The following is a 14,432-nucleotide window of genomic DNA, read 5'->3' on the forward strand; positions in this document are numbered from 1 at the left end:
TTTCACCATGAGCCGTTATATCCATATGTCTGGGTTACTTACTCCCAAAACACTTTCAACGTGAGCAGGCAGGGATCACTATGAAGTCTTTCAAAGATTCGTCTAACAAGTGTAGCCCGCTAAGGTTTCCCCATCAATAAGTATGAACTCCCCTCCATGGGGTGACTAATAAAAATACAAAGAAACCAAAGTGCACCCTCTTGGCAGGTCGAGAACATACAGATTGGAGCCCCTCTTGCGCCTTTCGGTAAGCTACTACGAACTAGAAAAAGGTCCTTATACTTGACTAAAGTCAGAGCCATGTAGCACTCATGGTTGTACTGTAACTCCTGGGAGAATCCACTTACAGACAAGTTCTTAGGGAGAGAAACTAGAGCACCATAAAAACAGCCCAATGCTCTAGCCCTCTTGAGCCATTTTGCTAAAAAGCCTCTTTTAAACGTTTATTGCATATACCATTAGTCAAGTTACAGATCATGGTTATTTAATTCGAGCACTAGCAGAGTACTACCCAAATGCAAGTACCCAAGGTGTCAAGGTACAAGATATAAAGTACTAGGATATCCTTAGAGGTAACAAGGTAGACACATGCATATGAATTTAGTGTATTAAGGTTAATAGGAAACAAGGATGATCCCATGCTGTACTTGCTTTAAACTCTGGTCTGCTGCTGATTCTCAACCTCCGAAAGATTGCTTCTTGATCACCAACACAAAACTCACCGACTGGACATATTCGTAGAACACCACACAAGCATCCATGCAAACATACACAAAACAAAACAATAGAACTAAATTAGAATAGTACACCAAACATATGAAATGGCGAGTGAAAAGATTTTAAAGATGTTCTATACGTTGCTACGAACACACAGGCATGAAAAGCACTCTAATCGAAACAACGGTGAAAGAGAAACAACTACCGTAAGATTCACTTTATCTGAGAGAAAGAAAATTATAGGCTTCATTTATTTTAATAATTATATAAAACATGTATAGGATACCTTAGAGAAATATCTAAATTTAATTAAGTTAAATTTATATTTGAATTAGAAAAAACAAAGTAAGATTAATCATATTTTATTTATCAATCCCAGTTGCATAATTCATTATAGGATTATAAAATTCTAGATATGGTAAACATTATCACTAACGCGTAGATTACGTCATTATGAATCTAACGTAATTTGAATAGGTTAAAACAGAATTAAAACAAAGATTCGACAAGCAGACGTACATATACTCCATGGACAGTCTACATAGCTAGGGGACATCAAAAGATGAATTTTTGTTGAATTGAGGAATAAATAGAGAATGATGATTTATTATGCAGGAATGACATATATATGACATCAGCATAATCTTTAATCACTAAAATAATGCACATCTTTAATCAAGCATGCATGCATGACGCTCATTACTGGTGCGCCGTTGGAAGATTCTGCTGTAGGACGAACTGGGTGGCCATGACTCGCATCTACTGAACATGAAACATCACGGTGTCCAAATGAACTTGCATAGTGGAGCGCTAGGTTCTCCATTTGGAGAAGATGGTGCTACACGTAACAGGACTCCTCCACACTACTACAGATTCGCGCAGTAGGAACGGAGCCATTTTTACTGTAGGGGCGGCTGGGGTTGGGGACGCCCCTACAGTGGGCGTCCTCGGGCTCCAGCAGCCCAGCCGCCCCTACAGATGGCACTGTATGGGCGGCTGGTAACCTGAGCCGCCCCTACAGTTGGGGGTGATCTATAGGGGCGGCTCAATCACCAGCCGCCCCTGCAGTGACCATTTTGTAGGCGCGGCTGCCACCAGCCGCCCCTACTGTTCTACTATAGGGGCGACTGAATCACCAGCCGCCCCTACTGACGACGCACGAATAAATAGCAGCAGCCACCCCTTTTTCCACCTCGGGACATACTCTTCTATCAAAAAAAAGGTTGGGAGGCCTTTGGCTCCTTCTAAAAATTACTCTACTAAGGAGGGAATGTTTTGATCTCAAATCCTTTGATGAAGAGGCTCTAAAAGGTAATGAAATGCTTCTACAACCCTTTATTTGAAGTTTAATTTTGGTTAATGAGTAATTTGATTTTTGGTTTTCTCTTTCTTCCATGGAGCTTGAGCTAGTTATGAGTGAAATTGGACTCTAATTTTCACTATACTAGGGTAATTAGGTAGGGAAGTAAGATTGCACCCTTTGTTAGTACATCTTTGTTGATTTTAGTGTAGTATTAGTGAAGTTTGATGCATGTGTCATGAAACCCTATATCTAGATCTAGATCTAGGATTTTGTTTTTTTATTCTTTTTTAATTTTAATCTTTATGTGACTAGGGTTTGCATGTAGGTGAATGTGTAAGATTTTAATTGTTGCTAATGTGTAAAATATCCTCTACCATGGCTACTAATTATCATTTAATATTTATTTTGATTCCTTTCTATAATGTGTGTTTTTAATTAGTTATGGATAAATAGGCCATTAATTAATTATCCTCTACCATGAAATTGGAATGGAGTTTGCATGAAAGGTAGTGGATGAAATATTAAATGTTGCTAATTGTTTTCTTTGAAATTGTTTATTTGAACCTATCAATTTATATTTTAAAATATTTATGCATTAATAGTCAATTAATTAACTATCCTCTACTATCATGGTGCGTGTCTCAGATATATACAATTATTCTCAAGTAATATTCTTTTTTTGGTTGTTTTGTTTCTATAAGATGGACTACAGGAACTCTTGGATGTATGGTTCGTTAAGACACGACGCTCTTTTCTGTGATGAGGTGGACAAATTCATCAAAGCCGCAGAGAAGCATGCAGCGACGTTGAAAGAGAATAGTGACACGATTATTTGTCCCTGCAAAGATTGCAAGAATCTTATTGCATTTCGAGATGTGAGTACCATCAAAGAACATCTGATTAGGAGAGAATTTGTTCCGGACTACACTGTGTGGATTCATCACGGTGAAACAGTGGTTGTTGATGACAGCGACGATGATCTAGCTGATGAAGCTGAAACCCAAGCATACTTGTCCCGATTCACAGACGATCTTGAGCAACAAATGGATCATGACTATGGCAATCAACAAGGTGGTGGCTTTGGCAATGAACAAGGTGGTGATGATGCTGGTGGTGTCAGCAATGATGACGAAGCACGTGAGGGGGATGCAGATGACGTTGACAACTTGAACGAAATGCTTGGGGCCTTTGGACCAGAAATATTAGAAAAGAGCAAGAGAGGTCTAGAAAATCTTGAGAGGATGATAAAAGCATCGAAGAAGACTGTGTATGGTGCTGAGAAGGGCTATCCGACATACTTCACACTGCTACGTTTTGTGCTTGAGCTACTCATCCTGAAGGCTAAGTACGGCTGGTCGGACTGCAGTTTCAATGATCTGTTGTGCCTCATGTCAATGGTGGGCTAGCTAGTTTATGTAAGTGTGTCAGTGTTCGTAAGACTACATTCATGTATGTGTATGTGAGACTACATTTATGTATATGTGTGAGACTACATTTATGTATGTGTGTGTGAGACTACATTCATGTATGTTTGTGTGAACAATGTGTACTAAGAATTTAACAAATTATGAAATTACCAAAATAAAAGTTGTAGATCTCCATGAGTTATTCAACTTTGGTATTCATTACTTTTTTAGTTGAAATGATTTGGGGGTCCAAATTTTGGTTCGAACTTGTCATTTTTTCAAATTTCAAATTTGAAAGGTTCAAATTTTATCAAATGATAAGATGACTAAAATAAAAGTTGTAGATCTTGATGAGTTGAACAACTTTTGTATTCATCACTTTTACATCTGAAATCATTTAGGGTTTGAAAATTTGGTTTGAACTTGTCAAATTCCAAATTTCAAATTTTAAAATGTGTAAAACATTGTCACATCCAAATTTGATCAAACTTAAATGCTGAAGCATGATTTTAGAAATTTTTAGGAAAAGAAACCATCACATTTGGAGTTAGTATGAGGGAGAACAACTAGTTACAAAGTTTACCCACAGATTAAAAAGAGAAATCACACTGTTCTAGATGATCCTTACATGATCATAGTGAATAGTGTGATTTCTTTTTTTAATCTGTGGGTCAACTTTGTACCTAGTTTTTCTTCCTCATACTAACTCCAAATCTGATGATTTTTTTCCTAAAATTTTCTAAAATAATTCTCTATCAATTTATTTTGTTGGTTTTTGTCAATATATACATATGAAAAGTATGAGCAATTTAAATTTTGAATATCAAAAAAATGCAACTTCAGACAAGATTTTGGTACCCCAAATGATTTCAGCTGAAAAAGTGATAAATACCAAAGTTGAATAACTCATCAAGATCTACAACTTTTGTATTGGTCATTTCTTCATATGATAAAGTGCTAATGATATTGTTCACAAATGTGACACATCTCTTATAAGGTTTTATAAACTATATGAGACATGTGTAAGATTAGTGAACAATGTGGGCTAAGGATTTGTCAAATGAAAAAATGACCAAAATAAAAGTTGTATATATTCATGAGTTGAACAACTTTAGTATTCATCACTTTTTATGTTGAAATCAATTTGGGTCTCAAATTTTGGTTCGAACTTGTCATTTTTTCAAATTTTAAATTTGAAAGGTTCAAATTTTGTCAAATGACAAGTTGACCAAAATAAAAGTTGTAGATATTAATGAGTTGAACAACTTTGGTATTCATTACTTTTTATGTTGAAATCATTTTGGGTCTCAAATTTTGGTTCGAACTTGTCATTTTTTGAAATTTCAAATTTGAAAGGTTCAATTTTTCTCAAATGACAAGTTGACCAAAATAAAAGTTGTAGATATTAATGAGTTAAACAACTTTGGTATTCATCACTTTTTATGTTGAAATCATTTTGGGTCTCAAATTTTGGTTCGAACTTGTCATTTTTTCAATTTTCAAATTTGAAAGGTTCAAATTTTGTCAAATGACAAGTTGACCAAAATAAAAGTTGTAGATATTAATGAGTTGAACAACTTTGGTATTCATCACTTTTTATGTTGAAATCATTTTGAGTCTCAAATTTTGGTTCGAACTTGTCATTTTTTGAAATTTCAAATTTGAAAGGTTCAAATTTTGTCAAATGACAAGATGACCAAAATAAAAGTTGTAAATCTTCATGACCTCTACAACTTTGATTTTCATTTGAGATCATTTGGTGTCTCAAAATTATTTTAGTAGTTTTGATTTTAATTTTTTAAAATTTAATTTTTTCCCATTTTGATTTAGATTTTTGAAAAAAAAAATCAACTGTAGGGGCGGTTTATAACCTCAGCCGCCCCTACAGTTTCTTTGTAGGGGCGGCTTATAACGTCAGCCACCCCTACAGTGCTCTGAGGTATATCAGTGTCGTCGCTGTGGCCACCCGTTGAGTGTTGGGCGAAATCTCCTGTGGACGCCGTCAGGCTGCCCAATTCCTTGGCGGCTAGGGTTCCCGACGCATCTTCGGTGGCCGGCCCCCTCCCTCTCCCTCTCCGCTCGCCCAGATCCGGAGCGAGGAGGCTAGGGTTCCCACGACACCGAGGAGGCGAGGACCGCACGCGATCGCCTTATCCCTGAGCCAGACCAGTGGCGGCCGGAACCGGGAGCCCCGTCGCCGGCCACGCCCCACCGCTCGCGTGCGTCGAGCGCCGTCTCGTCGTCGTTGAGCCTCCGCTTGGCGCCCACCTCCGCTTTCGCTGCCGGGAGTCCTCCCCTCGCGCCGCCGACACCGGCGGGTAGGATCCCCGCTCGACCCACAGATCCAGCCGTGGCCCAGGTAATCGAAGCCCCTGAATTCTAGTATGGACCTCTGGTAGGAACAGGGAGCATAAGAGGTGTGGGGGCCGCTCCGGCTTCACCACGGTGATGGTAGACGGGTCCGAGTGATTCTTTTTAGGAGTAGAGATACTGCGTAGCCACACCGTAGAATATTGTAGATGTACACCTAAAAACTATATAGCCGAATAAAAGAAATCATATTTGTAGGAAACAGGGAACTATTCTGCTCCATCTTTTGATTTTGTACTACTTTTGAGGAGTTCTTAGGTCAGAAGTTGACAGGTCTGTGTCACGCGATAGCATAATTATCATCGACTCTTTGAATAATATTAAGGTGAGGTAGTATCGAGTTCTTCATCCTATTTTTTTTTTCAAACTTGCATTGAGTGATGGTTCTTGATCAATAATAGAATGCTGCTCTTTTCTCTGTCAGTCTTATCTTTTAGTTTACTCCTTATCGCTGTGGTGATCGGGGTTCCAGAAGACATAAAAGTTTCCCAGACCTTTGCATTGAGTGACGGTTCTCGATCAATAATAGGATGATGCTCTTTTTCTGTCAGTCTATCTTTTAGTTTTACTCCTCATCACTGTGATGATCAGGGGTTCCAGAAGACATAAAAGTTTTCCAGACCTTTGAAGTGTTGCTTCTTCCTATCTTTATTGACTGACTTTCATTGAATCAGTGATTTGACACTCATAGTTGCAACTGTGTGCTGCTCTTGTTATTGCTACATCGGTACTGTTTTGTATAAACTCTCACGTTAGTTGTGATACAAAATAGATTCTGCAATTTGCCTTGCATCATTTTACAGTTACGATGCCTCAAATGCATTAGGGTCTTGCAATATTATTGCACACCTGTGTCTTTGTCTTGGATACAATTAATTGACTTTCACTTGATAATATGCAGGGGTACCGGTATGAGTTGTGGTGTCTTGCACGTGCATCTGGAGTAAGATATTGTGTGGTAGGCACTTGCTCTCTTGTTTATGTACTATGTACTTAGAATGATGGCTTTCCTAGCATAATACAAACAAACTGGAGTTGTAGACGACATTACGTGTTCTGAAAGTATGGATTTAATTAACATCGCGAATCAGATGGTAATATTGTTTGCATGATGAGCTACCTTTTTAGGCTATTCTTGGTACCTATCAAAGGATTAACTAAGTAAACTTACAAGATAGAGCCTCACCTAAACAAAGTTACAAAAGTTCTTTTAATTCAACAAGTAGGACAAATTGGAACTCATGACTATGTCCTGCATGATCCTTTTATCAAGAGCATCTATAGGAAATAATGGAAACTTTATTTTGCTTTGAACAGTTCAGAACAATAAATCATCCATTAGAAAGTGATTTCTTTTATACTTCCTCTTTTATGTTTCAGCTTTTTTGTGATACAGAAGTGGACCATTGTAGGGAATGGAACAGCAACCGCCAGGAGAAAGGAGAACCAGCATATGATAGTAATATGTAAGTCAGATCTAATCTGTATGGAGCTCATTGACCCGAAACACTAATGGGGTCAGATGTTGGCATTCTTATTTTAAACAAACTTGTATTTCATAGGTTATAAATCTTTAGTAGTTCAGCTACTGTATTGAATTTTGGGGTTGTCGGAATAATAACACAACTGTGCTTTTTCTATTCAAGCACTGCTCTATCAACTATCAGTTACAATTGCCCTCTCATTGGCTTTTTCTTCAATGATGACAGATTTGAAGATCTTGTAAGGAGATTTGAGAAGCCAGAGAGGCGTAATCGTTGAGATTCCCCTCTTTTTGAATTGTTTCCATCTAGAGGTAAACAAACTTGCTTCTTTTGTTATTATTATTTGTAATTTCTTCACATGATCTTGTATGAGTTATCCCTATTGTCTGCTGTTAATTTCTCATAAATCCTTTTCTAGATTTGCATATGTCCTCAAATTTTATAGCCGCTTCACTGCCCTATTTTTGAGTCTTTAACTATGCGATTGTTTGTTTCCTTCATAACATGTTTCTTGACTGTTCCTATTTTAATGTGTTCTAAAGTTGGTTCAGAGCATCATATGAGTTCCATTATAACATAACCATTACTACTTATGTTAGTAGTGATGAAAGACACTATAGTCTTCAGGACTAGCAAATAGCAAACATGTATGGCGATACCAATTGTTTTTAATTTTTTTTAGTTATTTTAAGATATGCCGTTTGAACTCAATATTCATGACTTGTGATCGAGACTGATAAGGTAGACAGTCATGTGTATTGTGGTTGGAATCTGACTAGCAGTAGAGACAATTATTGGTTTCTTGTTATCTTTGTTCTTTCTGTGCATTTTGATTGACTGGCTAAGTGCACAAGGTAACTTATCAGGTGACGTTTGGATTGTGTGAAATGGATGCTGGTGAATTGAGGGATTGGGAAGAAAATGAGGTCTTAGAACAGGCATGGACGATCCCCATGTGTTAGGATGAGGATGTTTTCCCTTCTTGTCATTGTTTCATGGTCATTGAAGTTTTGTGAGCCCCATAACTAATTACTATTGATGGGACTGGTACTCTCTACTAGCGACCCAGTGCCTTTGCCATCCTTGACCACTGGTACCCCTTTTGCCCTCATCCAGATCAGAGCCCCTTTGGAATCGTCCTTGAGCCTGATCCCATGGCTGCTCTCAAGCCAGTGGCCATGGTTGTCCTGCTGTCCCATTGAGGCATTTGTTGTACCTTTGCAAGTGATTGGCTTAATTGCTATTGGCCTTGCTGTTTATTCGTTCTGTGGGGGTCTTTATCTAAAAACAGGATGGGTGCTTACCTGCAATTTCGGTCATGGAAACTTAACCATTGTCCCAAGGCCAAATTTTCCAAATGTGGCAAGGGTACCAAAATCTTATATTCGAGTATTTTGACCTACCTCATCTTCCATCTCTTCCAATCTTATCAAATGCATTATCCCAATCCTACCTTAGGAAAAGCTACCACCCCTGCAGATTTGAACTATATATATGTGTTCTGGCTTTCAAAACTATATGACTCCATTACAGGCGAAACAAAACAGGAAGAAAATTGTGTGGATCCATTTTGTTATTGAGGAGGATTATGATTAGTTGTATACTGTTTTTTAAAATTGTGGTGTTTGGTTAGCCTTGTTTCTAAACTATGTTGCTAAACTATTCTGATCCATCTGTAGAGGTATGGCTGAGGGTTGCAGGTTTGTTCGCCGGCCCGGTAGCGTGCGGAAACGCGAGGCGGTGGTGGACAGTGGTTGGGCAGGCATGGAGGCGGGGGCATTGTGCTCGAAGTGGTTAGTGCCGTCCGTGGTGGAGGGCAGTGGAGGTGGGGGAGCAGGATCCATGGTGAGGGAGGGAGGCACTGTGCATGCGGTACATTAGGCGAGCAGGGGGTCAGGACAGACGGAAGAGGTGTGGGTGGGGATCGAGACGATGACAGCTTTGTTTCCCTCCTACGATGAAGACCAGGATGTCCAGTCCAGGATGCTCATCCTAGTGGACATAGAAACCGGGATACTACACATGTATTATGATGAGTACCATCGGTGGCTACAACAGAAACCCCAATCTGGTAAGTTTGAACCTCTTCGCTCGTAGTATGAAAAGTTCGCATATGTTGTGATATAGTAAACCTAGACTTATTCTCTTGTAGTTGGAGAAAGATAAAGACACGAGAAGGAACCCATACAAGGATGACGAGCTCTTAGAGATGGTCGGCGACCTTTGCAACTTTATAATGGACCAGATTGTGTATCATAAAGGCACTTACCATCATCTTCTTTCTGACTTAGGTAGTAATCCTCTATATCAACACCTTCGGGAGACTGATAGGTTAGCCCTAGGTCGTTGATGACAATGTGGACTTGTGGTATGATTTGGATCAGACTTTGGAACGGTTTGGACTTTGTTATAATGATGGACTTCATAATGGACTATGTTGTAATGATGGACTTTTGTGAATTATGATTTGTGATGATGGTCTTGTGTTTGTGGATGTATATATGTATATTTGTGGCGGTCAGATTTGAATTTGAATTATTTTTTTTTGCTGGAAAATCCACTGTAGGGGTGGTTCTTGATTGAACCGCCCTTATAAATACACACAGTAGGGGTGGCTGGTGATACAGTCGCCCTTATAAAAGTTCACTACAGGGGCGGCTGATATTACCAACCGCCCTTACAGAGGTAACTATAGGGTGGCTGAAAACACCAGCCGCCCCTACAGAGGGCACTACAGGGGCGGTTAGAAAACCGCCCCTACAGAGGCACCCTCTGTAGGAACACCCTAGGAAGGGCGGCTGGCGCAGCCGCCCCTACAGAGGCTCTAGAGCCGCCCCTACAGTAACATTCTGTGGTAGTGCCATGGACGGCGACCAAGTATCTCTGGCGACCTCGGGAAAAAGGCCTACAGCATCGGCGCTCTATTAATAGGGAGGTAGCATGGATCACGGGAAGATTACCTAGGGGCTCGACGCGATCGGAGAGAGCTCTGCAGCGGCATTGGGCTCGATGGATGGACGATGGCTTCCTACAAGAGCTTGGCAATACCACATGTGGTGTGAGCTACAGGGCAAAAAGAGGAAGGAAGGGAAGCATTGATGGATTCATCACCTGGACTCGAACCTCAGCAGCGGTGTCGCGACCGGCGGTGAAGCAGCTGGTGGTGCCAGCGGTGGCGGCGTGTCTTCACGGACAAAGAGCTCCAACGATGAGTAGAAGAACCATGACGTACAGCTCGACGGGGAGGCAACGGGCTTTCCTTGACGTGGAGCTTGTCAGCGGTTTGCAGACGGTGGGCACGATTGGGGCGGTTGTAGGTCCGAGCTCGGCGAGATCGCGATCGTGATGGCGCAAAGCTGGGGCAAAAACGACGGCAGGTAACGTAGATGAAAAGAGGGGCACGGTTTGGGACCTCCGAGTTTTATAGGACGTTGGATGCGGAAACCAAGCCGTATCCCACAAGATCGAGCGACGGTGGCATCGCTGCCACCAGACTAGAGTCCGATTGCTGCATGGGAGGTAGGAGAAGGATGCAGTTGACATACGACCGGGTCTGAGCGTAGCTAGCTAGCTGAGCTTGCGCAGCAGCTGCTGCTAGGCCACTTCGGCCAGCTGAGGGAAAAGGCCACTCGGGCCAAAAAGAGTAGAGGATGGAGGATTTCTCTTTTTATTTTATTTTATTTTATTTCAAAGTCATTTTCAAATCCTTTTTAAAACACAGTTTGAATTATTTTGTGTTTTGGTCAAAACCACACATTATAAAAATACAAATGCACCAGCATGTATGCACAACAATGTTGCTAAACCTTATGATAAATTTTAACTTAATGAAATTATGATTTTCCTATATTCTAATGAGCACAAAAATTAACAATTAAATCAATTTATCTCTATTTCAAAAGGAGCAAATTTTAGAGGGTTATAATAGTTATCGCACATTAGCATGGGATCTCCGCTCGCATCAAGTGCTCTAGTTATAGATCGTGATTAGAGTAGTAATCATTATCATAGACATGGTGTCTAGCCTAGTGTTTACCTGATATTGCGCCCAATCCCATGGTTCGTTGTGGTAGCCCTAGAGGTGACAGCTTTATCAGGCCTTTGTAATCCACCACGTTCGGGTTGGTGTTCGTAGAGTGTTTGGCAACCTTCCCCCAACCACTCTTTCACACCCCCTCGAGGGTCGGAAAGGTACTGCTGCTCCATAGTGTTATTATGTGTGATTGCTATATTTATCCATGCTTTAGTTATACCCTCTAGTCTAAACTAGAATAGAACCAAAGTAATAGAGAAGTATTCAGGAACCTTAAACTCATCTGTTGTTCTCTCAATTTAGCTAGACTACTCATTTATTTTACCATGAAATTCTCCTATGTGTTTGTTATTATTCATAACTCTTATCATTGTCATCACTTACCCTCACTTTAGTCTAGTCGGTATACTAGGTAGTAGATACATGATGGTGAACTATCAACTTCTTTAACCATTGTTTCCCTGTAGATAAGTATGATACTCTGGAATACTCCTTGGTAAAAGCTACATCGGTATCCGTGCACTTGCAGATTTTTCTGTGTGCGTTAAAAAATACCAATAAGACTTTCTAGCGCCGTTGCTGGGGAACCAATTGGCGTAAAGATTTTGATATTAACCTTGATGTAAAGTTGGACAATCCTTTATTAGGTTAAGCAACTCGTTCATGCTTATCCTTCTGATCTTGTCACCTATGTTATAAGAATGAACAATGCACATAATATCAACTTTCTCATGTTCAATGTGCCTAAGGCTAGAGAAAAATAAATGAAGTTTGGGTTCTGTTGGTGTTTTTCCACCAACAGAGCCTATGCACTTGATTTCTACCTTGTTTTTATGAGCAGAACACACTTTAAGTAAAGTGTGGGGGAGTTAGTCGATTCCTCAATTTTTACAAGTGAAAATTCTGAATCTACAGCAGTGATGCACACTGAACAAGATGCTACCAGCTTCCACTACTAAAGCTTAACTTCAAAACGCTGGTTTGACATTTCCTCCCATCTTCTTGGTTCAATTTTGATGCTTTGACATGCTTTTATGCAATCTAAAATGAACCAAAACCACACTTTGATTAAAATTTTGAAAAGTGACATATTTATGACATTCTTTGAGATAGAAGCTTGCATAAAGATTGTTTCATATATATATATATACTTATGCTTGTGGCAAAATAACTTTATAGGACAATCATATTGACTAAGTTGTTGTGAAATGTGATATAGTTCTATCTTTGAAATCCTACCGGTTCTAATCAAGGTGCTTGGACATTTTGTTTTTGATAAAACCATAGTATCACATACTCCTCAATGGTGAGAAATTCCTACCAAAGCCATATATGTTCTTTTAGGATAGAAGCTTTCTACATAAGCTACTTGCTTTGTATTGTGTTTTGTCAAGTCTTGTGACCCTTGTTGAGAGATTTATCATGCTCTCAAGATCAAGATCACACACACCACCAAAATATGCACTACTCTACACTGGAGTAGGCACAAAAACATGCTTGTTAGGATTCCAGCCAAAATAAACGCTCCAAGTTCTTGATAGTATCTCTCTCAAATTTTTGTTGCAAAAAGAGACATGGGCTATGCAAAGTATTTAAAAAATGGACAAAAAGAGGTCCGAGTAAAAAAAGACAAAGAAGAGAAGAAAAAAATGAGAATAAAGGTAGCCCATGTTCTCACAAAAATATTCTTCAAGAGAGAGGTTTGTTTCAATGAGCATAATGTATTTTGTTTATCCTCCATATATATCCACTATATATCCACACACATGCACATCTTGATCTAAGAGTATGGCACTTTTCTCCTTGGATCCGGGATTTGACTTTATAATACATGCAAGGTAAGTATGCTACATCGTTGATCCCTACCTAAGCTCCACATAAGCCTTTTAGAAGTAGGATAAAACAAAAGAAGACAAAACAATGATATGCCTTGGTGAGGAATCATACACCATTGAGTGATTTGAGAGTACCATTTGAGGAGTATAAGTGAACTATGCTTTTCTTGTGAAAACTTTAAAAACTCTAAGTTGCTAAGATGTGAATTTGGGAAGATGACTTCGCTTCGATAACTATTCCACTTTTCAACCACCCAAGGATATATGTTAGCTAACGTCACATATCCCACCTATGTAAGGAATGATTTGGAATAACTTTTATGTTAGTTGTATATCTCAAGATGTTATAACTATGTTTACTTTTATCTTCAACCTTTACTCGAGGACGAGCAAAGAACAAGTGTGGGACAACTTGTTGACGGTCATTAACATCAACATAAACCATTAACATAAGGATTAATCAACATAAAAGTAATCAATAAGTAACAACTTCTGTTAAGATTTCACTTGGTTCCACTTGTACTTGGAGAATTATGCTTGCAGGGTCAAAATAGCAAAGATTATGCAAAAGCCGGCCATCTAGAAACATCTAAGAATTCTGGTTTACTTCATAGGATCAACGGGCCCATCGTCATACACTTCAAGTATACAAAGCAATGTCAAACAGTGAATAAATCTGTGAAACCCACTCAAAGCGGAGCATTGGACCCACCTACCAGGGAGGAGGGCCCACATGACATCAGAGAGGGTCGGACGACCTAGGGTGGGGTTGGCCGACCACCCTATGGGGCCCACCTTCCTCCACAGCGTCGTGCACGTCTCTAAGATCTCCTCCCTTGATTTTAAGGTGGTTTTAAGTTGATTTATCCAATGGAGGACGATGGAAGTGACACAGATCGATGACGTGGTGTTTGCTTGCCCCTTACTCCATCTCCCCCTATAAAAGGACCCCTAGACCCCCTCCAGGAAGCCATCTCATTCGAGATCAAGACACAACACCAAAGAGAAATCTCCACAACACTCTCAAGATGTAGAAGTAGAATAGTTGAGTTGAGAGTTAGGGAGAGTTGAGCCATGCTCAGGTTCTGGAAGAGTCCTTTGAGGTTTGGTATATCTTTGTATGTTACCTTTGCAAGACTTATGTTTTAATATAGTTATCTTCTCCATTTACGTGTATGCCTTTCATGTGTATGGTTAGTATAGTTATCGCACATTAGGATGGGATCGCTGCTCGCATCGAGTGCTCTAGTTATAGATCGTGATTAGAGTAGTAATCATTAGAAT

General features: G+C 39.7%; 1 long non-coding RNA gene and 1 pseudogene across 2 annotated transcripts; one reads left to right on the top strand and one right to left on the bottom strand.

The window, feature by feature from the left end:
• Positions 1-14,432, bottom strand: part of LOC136479232 (uncharacterized) — a 32,166-nt pseudogene that overhangs the window by 2,284 nt on the left and 15,450 nt on the right.
• LOC136483418 (uncharacterized) lies at positions 6,106-7,549 on the top strand. Of its 2 annotated transcripts, none has more exons than XR_010765439.1 (4): positions 6,106-6,121; positions 6,698-6,754; positions 7,177-7,262; positions 7,506-7,549. It is a non-coding gene; the product is annotated as an uncharacterized lncRNA (long non-coding RNA). The 2 variants fall into 2 exon arrangements; XR_010765440.1 differs by lacking the exon at positions 6,106-6,121 and adding an exon at positions 6,456-6,523.

This window comes from Miscanthus floridulus, chromosome 9, assembly GCF_019320115.1.
Source record: "Miscanthus floridulus cultivar M001 chromosome 9, ASM1932011v1, whole genome shotgun sequence".
In the NCBI taxonomy this organism is placed as follows: Eukaryota; Viridiplantae; Streptophyta; class Magnoliopsida; order Poales; family Poaceae; genus Miscanthus; species Miscanthus floridulus.